The sequence below is a fragment of the Gossypium raimondii genome, chromosome 2, assembly GCF_025698545.1.
Source record: "Gossypium raimondii isolate GPD5lz chromosome 2, ASM2569854v1, whole genome shotgun sequence".
In the NCBI taxonomy this organism is placed as follows: Eukaryota; Viridiplantae; Streptophyta; class Magnoliopsida; order Malvales; family Malvaceae; genus Gossypium; species Gossypium raimondii.
The window spans coordinates 34,508,434-34,518,898 of record NC_068566.1 but is presented as its reverse complement, the minus strand read 5'-3'; the positions used below and the strand labels follow the sequence as shown (position 1 = coordinate 34,518,898).

At 33.3% G+C, this 10,465-nt stretch overlaps 1 pseudogene; it reads right to left on the bottom strand.

The window, feature by feature from the left end:
- Nucleotides 1–4,377: 4,377 nt before the first annotated feature.
- Nucleotides 4,378–7,755, bottom strand: LOC105788496 (protein GAMETOPHYTE DEFECTIVE 1-like; annotated as a pseudogene).
- Between the last annotated feature and the right edge of the window lie 2,710 nt (nucleotides 7,756–10,465).

Genomic DNA, 10,465 nt, shown 5'->3' with positions numbered 1-10,465 from the left:
ATTGTTTTATAATAATGTCCTAAGAATAATATGATTATTCTTAAAAGTTCCTTAGTCAAGTATTATTGTTGGATAGGACAATGATAATGCATTAAGACTAACATGTAGTTGGTTGATGATAAAGAGTTGTCATTGATAGGGAATGTCAGAATCGATGCATGAATATGTGTGTTAGAGAACAACATATTGGACTGACCCGTTATGAGTATGTTTCTTGGATTATTATGTAATTGTCACAACATTACTCATAGTGATTAATATGTATATGATCCTCAGACTTGAGATCATCATAATCCCAACATCGTGAGTTGTATATTTTGATACAGTCAAACGTACATCGTAATTGGTTGTTCTATAAAGGCTGATGTTGGATATACCACGATCTATGTAGAGGGATATGGTTGATCGAGATAGGATAAGCCCCTCCTACATAATGGGAGTAATATCTTAGGCCACTTGATTGAGTGAGACTAGAAATGCATGGCCATGCTCAAATAAGTTAATATGAGATGTCATACTTATTTGTATATCGTAGTCTGCTTAAGATATCAAGGAACATGGAATGGACTATGCAAGTGTGACTATTCCATGACTTGTGTCCAATCCAAAGATAAAGGACTTAAGGATTATTGCATAAAAGGTTAATCATAAAAGGTTATATCGAATCATGATTTCTTGTGACTTAGGTAGCAATGATGCATTGCTAGATGTCACTCATTGTTTGTAACACTGGAATCGTTCTAGTATTATTGCTAACGTTACAGGAACCTACAGGGTCACACCCTATAGTTGAAATGAACGGATTAAAACGTAGTTGGTATTGTGTTTGGTTGTCGCTTGAATTAAATTAATTATAGAATTAATTTAATTGGGTAATCAAATATCGAACACATTATGTACAAGGTTGTTGTACACATTATGAGAACATGAATTTGGTTAGTATATAAATTCAAATAAATATATGGTTTACCGAAATTATATTATAATTAATGTAATTATAATTTTTGGTTTAAAATATTATTATATTTATTTTAATTTCTAGAAACCCTAAAAAAAGATATATAAGAATCCATTTTTTCTTTGCTGGGGTCTAGCAGTCGTCAAAGAAAATTCTTTTCAAAACTGTTTTGGGGATTCCTTCCGTTCATAATCAACTGGGTGGATTACGTAGAGGCCGGGGTCACGATAGATTGCGGCTTGGTTCGATAGCAGATCAGACTACTCGTTGTTGAGGCGTTGCTGTCTACTTAGAATAAACATTCGATAATTTCGTAACCTTTATCCCCCCGATTCGTTCCTCACATATGGATCCGTGGTTAGGGTCGCCGAATTTTTATTTTTCCGTTGCGCCGTAGGGGTGCCGGCGATCCAACACAAGATCCTCCAACGTTTTAAGTTTTGTATGAGATGAAGCGTTAATTTTCGTTTCGAGATTTTGAGTCAACATTTTTCGATGTAGTTTCGGTTTCGATTGTTAGTTTAGCGAATCAGTGTGATTAATTCGTCTGATTGGTCAATGTAATGTAGTTTTTAGGTTCCAAAATCATCTCTATTGTTTCTACGTCAACACCGTATCAAGTGTGTAACAAAAATCTGACAAATTAGCGAACGGCGAAAGCCGAAATTGGGGTTGTCGATGTCACACAACCGTGTGCTAGGCTGTGTGTCAAGCCGTGTAAATCTCTGGCTTGAGTCACACAGGTGTGTGTCAAGCTGTGCGCTAGACCGTGTAACTCTCTGACTGGAGTCCCACAAGCGTGTCAAGCCTTGTGCCAGACCGTGTAACTCTTTTACTTGAGTCACACGACAATGTGACAATCCATGTGAGGCACTGATATGAGCTACACGGCTGTGTGCCAGGCCGTATGGGCTGCACAGACCAGCCATGTAAGCCTTGTGAATCCACATGGACGAATGGCCCAAAATTCTGAAATTTGCCTTATGGCCATAAACGTCTTTCAAATCGAACGTAGGTCTTTCGTAGGACCCGTATAATTTGAATTAAGCTGTAAAATTTGATATCTAGTGTTTTGTTATTGTATAATTTGTTATATATATCTGATGTGATGTCTGTTGAGTAAAGTATAATCTGTATTAGTCGGATACGATTTGAATCTGTATCACTACATATACGACCCTGATATCTATTAATTTTGCATTTGCATTGGGGTGAGATTTGTGTTAAAGGAGGAAGTGTAGGCAATTTAATTATCTATCAATTCTGGTGGCTAAGCCACATATATATATGTTCTAGTGACTTAACGCACTCTGATATGGCAACTAGTTTGCAATTACTCTTAAATATGACACATAGTCACTATGCGGTGTGTAGGGATAAGTGGGTACTTGATACCCTATATGGTGTGTAAGGATAGACGGAGATGATGTGTAGTAGATGGAAGTAAGACTCTGAATCTGTATTTGATATGTTCTGCATCTACATACTCTATTTGTGTTTTCGTTTCTTCTGAGAATGGTTTAAATAATGAAATCTTAAAAACATGTATGATATCATTCTGCTTAATTGATTACATATGTTACACACTGAACTTGTAGCTCATTTTATATGTTTGTTTGAATTTCAGGTAACCCCCAGTCATGGGCAAGTCGGCGTATCAGGAGCTCGATCATTGTCCGTTTTGGTTATTTTACTGTTTTATCTGGATTTGTACTATTGCAACCCTTTCGGATTGTTTTTTTTAGAGATTAGATTTTTATGGTTTCTTAGATCTATTTAAATGTTTTTGGACTATTTGAATTCTAAGTAATTTAAGTTGGACTTTTCAGAAATTGTTGTTGTAACTCTCCATACTAGGCCATAATGCCTAGGCTACACTTAGGGTGTTACAATATTGGTGGTGAAAGGTCTTCATAAAAAAGGCATTAATTGATGTGGTTAGGAAAATTTATGTGATTCAAAAGATTATGGGGGGATGTGGGATTTTGCAATTTAACAAGATTAATATCACATTGTTAGCTAAGCAGGGTTGGTGCATTATTAATTATCCCGGTTCTCTTTTAGCCTGAGCATTAAAGGCGAAATATTTTCCAAAGTCAAACTTTTTGCATACACGGTTTGGTGATTTTCCTTCGTTTACCTAGAAAAGTGTTTGGGCAACTAAGGGACTCTTGCAAAATGGGCTATGTTGGAGAGTGGGTTTAGGTGAAAGAATTTCTATTCCAAGTGATGCGTAGCTTCCAGGTTCTGCCTGTTACAGAATACATGAGTCAATTATCAATGAGGAATTAGTTTGGGTATCAGACTTAATAGACAATATTGATAGAAAATGGAAACCAGATCTGATAAACAGTACCTTTTCAGAAGAAGTTGCGACAAGGATCCTTCGAATTCCTTTAGCACAAGAAGTTTATGATGACTTAGGGCCAGTTCTTCGTTGCTTTTGAAAAGTGCTTTTGAAAAGTGTTTTGGAAAAATACTTTTGAGAAGTGCTTTTGAAAAATTTGAGTGTTTGGTATTGCTGTCAAAATGTGCTTTTGAAGAATAAAATGTCCATTTTAGACATGATATTATAAACTAACAAATATATATTTAAATAATGTTCAAATTAGTTAATATTATGATATTTTAACAAAAATATAAAAAATAATTTATTAAACTTATTGTTAATATTTTAATATATAATATTAATTTTAAATATTTCTAAGTAATTAATATTAATTATTTATTAAATTTAATTAGAATATATAAATTATATTTAAATATTTAAATATAATAATTAAATATTTGTAGTTAGATATTGAAACAATTATGTTATTATAAAATTATTTTTATTTTTAATTAATGCTTTTAATGATTTGTATTATTTTATTTTAAAATATATTTGAATATATAACTCATATTAGATATTAACATAACATAAAAAACATAAACCTAACAAATTAAAATATTACATATATTTGGATTAAAGTTTTAAAAGTGATAATATTTATATATCAAATATAAATACTAAAAATTTTACAATAATATTTACAATTTAAAGTGAATTCATTAAACTAGAAGCTATAGCATCTCTTATTAATTCCATTTCAAAACCACTCGAATTGTTTGATTCACCGTCATTAACCCTAAATTATATTCTAGATCCAAATCAAACAAAGGAATGCAATTTAAGACATCAATTGAAATGCATTGATCTATGATTAGAGTTATTTGCTACAAACAAAACTTCAATGCTACAAAATTTATCTAATATTTAGCCAAGACTTTTAAGCACAATATCAACAGGAAGACCTTGATGGTTTGAAATACTTGTGGTCAATATTTTTTTAAGAAGTTTTACAAGTATAATTATAAATAATATTGTATAAAGCACAACTTAACCGAAACTGAAATATATCCTACTTGCATCCAATACGTATCTAAATATAACTTAAATATAAGTAAAGAGATATGATTCTCTAAAGACCCACCAAATACATGAAATAGCCTCACTTTCACAGAACATATTTTGTTTAAATCTAAACTTTAGGATAATAACAAAAGTTCAATTTTGGTGCAAATCTCAGTAAATTCAACAAAAGAAACTAAAAAGGGTAAAACACTTGCAATAAGGATGAGAATCACACAAAGTTGATTGCCGCAAATCAATGAGGCGAATTGAGCCCTTTGAACTACTATATGCTAGCATATTACAGTGGGTAGGGTGAAACTCTGCTGATGTTATAACCTCTGCAATGATAGACATTACAATAACCATTACTTTTGCAAATATATTGAACAGCATTGAACTTGCATATGCTTTAAGAAGTGAAAGCAACAGACTAAAGTACCAAAATAGAATAGGCTTACTAGTTAGATCCTCCGTGTTTGCAGGCTTTACATTGACAATATTGAAACTTTGATTGCTAATTTCCAAGTTCCAAAGATTTATACTGGAGGACACTGCTTCAACTCTGATAACCTCCTTGAAAAAGTGCTTTCTTCTCAAGGCATTGGTCAAAAGGCTCTTGAAAGATGAAACAAAAGGAGGTCCACACAGAATAAGACATTAACTACGGCCCTCGCAAAAACTACAAAGTTCTGTGAATTAGCATACCTACAATTTTTGGAAATAGCTACTTTAGCTCGTTCCGTACAGAGACCAAGCAAAGATGCTAAGTTTGCAACATCATTAGGCCCTCTAACTTCACATACAGAAGGTGCAGCACTAGAAAGTATGACATTTTTTCCTCGAGTCCAATCCAACAGCAACTGGAAAGTATGCTACAGATAATTAGTTCACATTGACAGCATCCACTACTATCTAGAACAACCAAAATTGCATCTTATAAAGCAACTAAAAAATCATAACTGAATCTCTCAATTTCTGCTACTCACCAATTGTTCATATCCTAGTTCATCACCATTTCATCAGCTATAAATTTATATTTTAATGCGCTAAAACACAAGAATTATTAGAACACAGCAAAAAAAGAAAAAGAAAGAAAGAAACAACCGTTCAAAAATAATGCAACAAGCTCTGAATTCCTCACCTTAGCATTGGATATGATTTGCCTCCTTTGATGAACATCCACAATAAGATCAGAATATGTTATTTCAAAATATATCCCACGCTGCGAGACCCCAAGATGAAATTATTCATTAAAACAAATCAAATTTTCAATTTTGAATGAGTATAGAAATCAAGTCAATAACAAACCTTAATAGCAGCTTTAACCATAGGCAATTTCAATCGAAACGGCAACTTGTCTGAGAAATGAATTGAAATTATATCCACCTAAGTCACAAAAAAAAAAAAAGTTAAAACCTATATCTTTAAAATTTTCTCCATTGAAATTTGAATCAATTAATGACCTCGGCTTTTTCGCAAGCATGATCAAATGCATTTTTGGTTCAACGGCCTAACGGCAACAATGTCGTACGTCTTCAATATTGGATTTCCCGAATTTAAAGCTTGTGACTGCGACGCGGTATCAATGCAGACGGTGAGGCGCATGTACTGGCAGAATGGAGAGGAGCGAGGGACCCCAAGGAGGTCTCGGTGAAAGTTTATGGAAGAGGAGAGAAAGGGGGCAACATTGAGGAGAGAGGAAAGACCAAGAAGAGGAATCGAGCACCGATCGCGATCAGACATGACGCCCCTGATCGTACGGTTGTAGGCGATCATTTGGCGACGGTGGAATTCGCCTTGCTAAGCGGCGTGGAATCCGTGTATGGAATGTTAAGGTCGAAAAACCCCATAGGTTCTTAGACAGAGATTAAACAGAAGAGGAACTAATTAAACAGAAGAAGAAGAAGAAAAGAAACTCTCACCTGCGGAAGAGGAACAAAGAATAGGAAATAGCTTTGAAAGCCGAAAATGGGGAAAAAAATTGGGTATAAAGCTCCAATTTCACCAGCAGAGGGGAAAGAACGTTTGGGGAACCAGCAGAGGGGAAAAAATGTTTGGGGGAGAAGACAGGTTAATTTGGTCAATTATCATCCAAAAGCAGTTCAAGCTGAAGAAAAAGAGAAATTTTTAGCTTCATCTAGAGAGAAGCCCTTTTCTGATGGTGAAATTTTTACCTGAAAGGAGGCTGTTCTTCATTCCGTTTAAGAGGACTTTTTATTGAAAAAGTCCTTCTCAAACGTGGAGAAGAACTAGGCCTTACTGGTGTTGAGGGGAGAGTCATCTAGGGAATTTTCCGTTCAAAGCGCCTATAAACTATTACATGGAAATGCTTTCTTCTCAACTACAAATTCTGCACAAGATGATAGCACAAATTTCTACAAAAAATTATGGAAATTACAGGTCCCCTCTAAAATAAAAATAATGCTTCGGAAAACTTCTTGGTATTTTCTTCCTACATTAGCCAATCTATTTTCTAGAAGGTTGGTGGTGGATGCACTTTGTCCCAGATACAGTGAAGAAGTGGAGGACTTTATCCGTATTTTCCAAGAATGCCCTACAACAGTGGAGGTATGGGAACTTTATCCGGACAAACAATGTAGGACGTTCTGTTGCTCCATATGGGCTATCTGGACAAACAGGAATCAATTACTGCATGAAAGGAAACAGTCCACTGGAAAGGAAATTGCCGAGTGGGTAGTTCGATATATCCGAGAACTCGAAGGGTTAAAAGACAAAAAGATTACCAGACTTAAAGGAAATGAGGAGTGGAATCCTCTACTAGACTCGTTTATCAAAATCAACTTCAATGCCTCCTTCAATCAAACCCAAGCCAGACCGGGTTCGGGGGTTGTTGCTAGAAACTCATTCTGTGAGATTGTTGCCTCCAAAACGATTCTCCATAGGGCAATTGCGTCCCCGTTTGCAATGGAGGGCCATGCATGTTTCCAGGCGCTGTTACTAGGACTTCAGTTAAGGCTCCCAATAGTGATAGTGGAGGGTGATGCAATGACAATAATAAAAAAATGTAAAACATATCACCAAGACAAATCAGAAGTAGAAGCTATCATTCGAAACATTCAACAGATGAAAGGAGGATTTCAAAGGATCTATTTTAAGCATGTGCCTAGATCAGCGAATACTCTTGCTCATTATCTGGCCACTGAAAGTTAAAAGAGGGAAAGAGAAGATTACCTGGAAGGAGGAGTTCTAGATTTCGTCGTTGAAGCCATGGGTAAAAGGAGACCAAGAGAACTTGACTGAGGGATGGTTGTTGGGAGAATGTTCTGGAAGAGAAAGTGGCAACTGATAGGGTTTGATTTTGGAAAGCTGTGGATTTTTGGAAACTAGACCGTCTGAATCGATAAGATAGAAATTATCTCGGAAACGGGTGCTAGTTGGTGTATCTGACTGGAAAATATCTAATATTTTTTGGGTTTTGTTTTTGTAGTGGTGGGCCAAGACGCGCTGTTTGTGTTTGGGCCAATTTAGGATTTGCACAAGTTTTAGCTTGGCTTCTTTATCTTTAGGTTGTGTTGTTTTTTTACATTTTGGGTCTGTTTGATTGCCAGTAAAATATTTTCCGTAAAATGATTTCTGGAAAATATTTTACTTTTCTGTAAAATGATTTACTGGAAAATATTTTCTGGTGTTTGATTGAATCTGTGTAAAATATTTTCCGCTGCTTGGCAGATTTTTTAAAAATATTTTTCGGAAAAGTTGTTTTTACATATATTAATATATATTAATAAATTTTTATATTTTAAATTATTTTTACATATATTGCAATGATTTATTTATAATAATACACAATTATTAAGCTACAATATTAATCGTTATAAATTGAAAAAAACTAATATCAAATAAATTATTTGTAATTGTGTTAAAAACAAGTATTGAATAATTAAAAAACAAGTTCTTGGAAAATCGATAAACAAAAGCGCTTTTCTCAGAAATAAAGGAATGAATGAAGGAGGCGATAGAGAGGAGAGCACGGAAAATGTCTTACGGAAATTGAAAGGGTAAGACATTTTCCCTAAAATGTAACCCATTTTCCCTTGTTTTGGAGTTCATTTTCCAAATGGAAAATGTTTTCCGCCTATCAAACGCTGGAAAAGTTGGAAATGATTTTCCGGAAAATCATTTCCGTCAATCAAACAGACCTTTTGAATAAAATCCTATCGAGTATTTCTAAAAAAAACTATTATAATAAAAAATGCCTTAATGAGGTATCTGTCTGACACTTGTCCATGTGCCTATTATTGACATATGGTTGCTTTTTGTAGAGAAATTGAATCTATAGGAAAGCATATATAAAAGTAGGAAGGAATGAATAAGCAGCTAACTTATGTTAATAATAGTTTAAAATACAAATTTAAATTTATCGGCTAACAATATTTAAATTAATTGATCCTAATAAAATTTGATTAAATGGTAGGATAATTTAAATTATAAAAATTAAATAGATTTATCAATTAACAATCTCTCGCAATGTTGAATATTACCCAATTTAGACGTAATGTCAAGGAACGATGTAACAATCAATGGTATGGTAAATATGTGATTGATAACTTTCTCACAATCAATTTTAATATATTTGGTTCATTCTTGGATTTGCTACAATTTGAAGTGTAAAGCGTAGCACCAAATGGAAGAACACCGTATTTTTTAGCCTTCCATCTAAGAAGAGAATTTTGATTGAGCTGCTTGTGTCTACACAACTAACCCAATCAAAATCACAAAAGATTTTCAAGGATAGTGATGAACTTGTAGGAAAGAGCAAACTTGTAAAGCCCTCATTCAGTTTTTGGTATGATTTTTTTAAAATCGTTAAACCAAAAGATCTGAGCATGTGATTCATTAAATTGGCTAGAGTTAAAATTTGGAATTTAAGGTCTACGGACTAGATTGTAAGATTAGCAAAATTAATGGGTAAATAAGATTTCATGGAGGAGAATTTTCCCACAAAATTCCAAGTTTGGAATTGTTGTTGGAGGCATCATCATTTTCACGAATGGTTTTTCAGAAATCATCAAAGTCTTAATGCTATTTCAAATTCAATCCTTTGATTCAAATGTAAGTTTGTTTTTCACTAAAATATTCAATATTTTCATTTCTATTGGAGGAATAAGGAAGAAGTTGAACTTTTGATTTTTTATTTTTTTTTTACCGCCTCAAAATTTGCATTGTCATACATACGTTGCTATAGAAAAATTAATGACTTGGAATTTTTTGAGAACGAGTAGCAAAATAAATTTTATTGGAGTAAGAATAAAGTAGACTCTGTAAAATAATTTTAGCGGTGCTTAAATGCGGATTAACAATTGAGCAAATTTATTTTTAAGGAAAGAAGAGATTTTTCAAGGACCACCAAGGCCAATTAAACCATGAACAAACTTAAATAGTGGGGAAGAGCAGTGATAGCCAGGAAGATCTAAACCCTTGAATGCAAAGAAATGGATTTTCAAGACTTTTTAATTAGCTGAGAACCTATTAATCTAACTTAAAATTAATTTAACATATTTGATAACCCATAATAAAAAAAATAAGAATAAAAAATGTTGAAAATGATAAGTAGATAAGAGCTATTTATCACTTAGTAATTTTTTTAGTTATTTATTTTCTTTTAACATTATTCTTTTAAATACTTTACATTTAAATTTTTAAAATTATATTTATCAAACATCTCATGCTTAATTTTAATTCATATACTAAACTTAAATTTTAATATTTAATTTTTCAATTTATTAAACAACGTTTAAAAAAATAAAAAATTTAAAACCAATCTGTGCAGCACCTAAAAAGAAAAAAGAGGGGATTTTGAAAGCTGTTGCCAACCATGAGTTTCCATAGCCAATTCTTGAATTTCAGTTGAGTGAAAGACACCCCATTAACTAGGAAATCTTGCGTAGAAAACAAGATGTTGGGGATTGATCCGATTAAGCAACGAATAAGTAAAGATAGCGGAAGAAATTGAGATATTGAACACACAAATTTAACGTGGAAAAACCCCTCCAAAGAGGATAAAAAACCACGGGCAAAAATAATTATACTATAATGGCAAAAGAACGAAGAGTACAGAAGATGGAGATAAAAACTAAACCCCGAAAATCCGA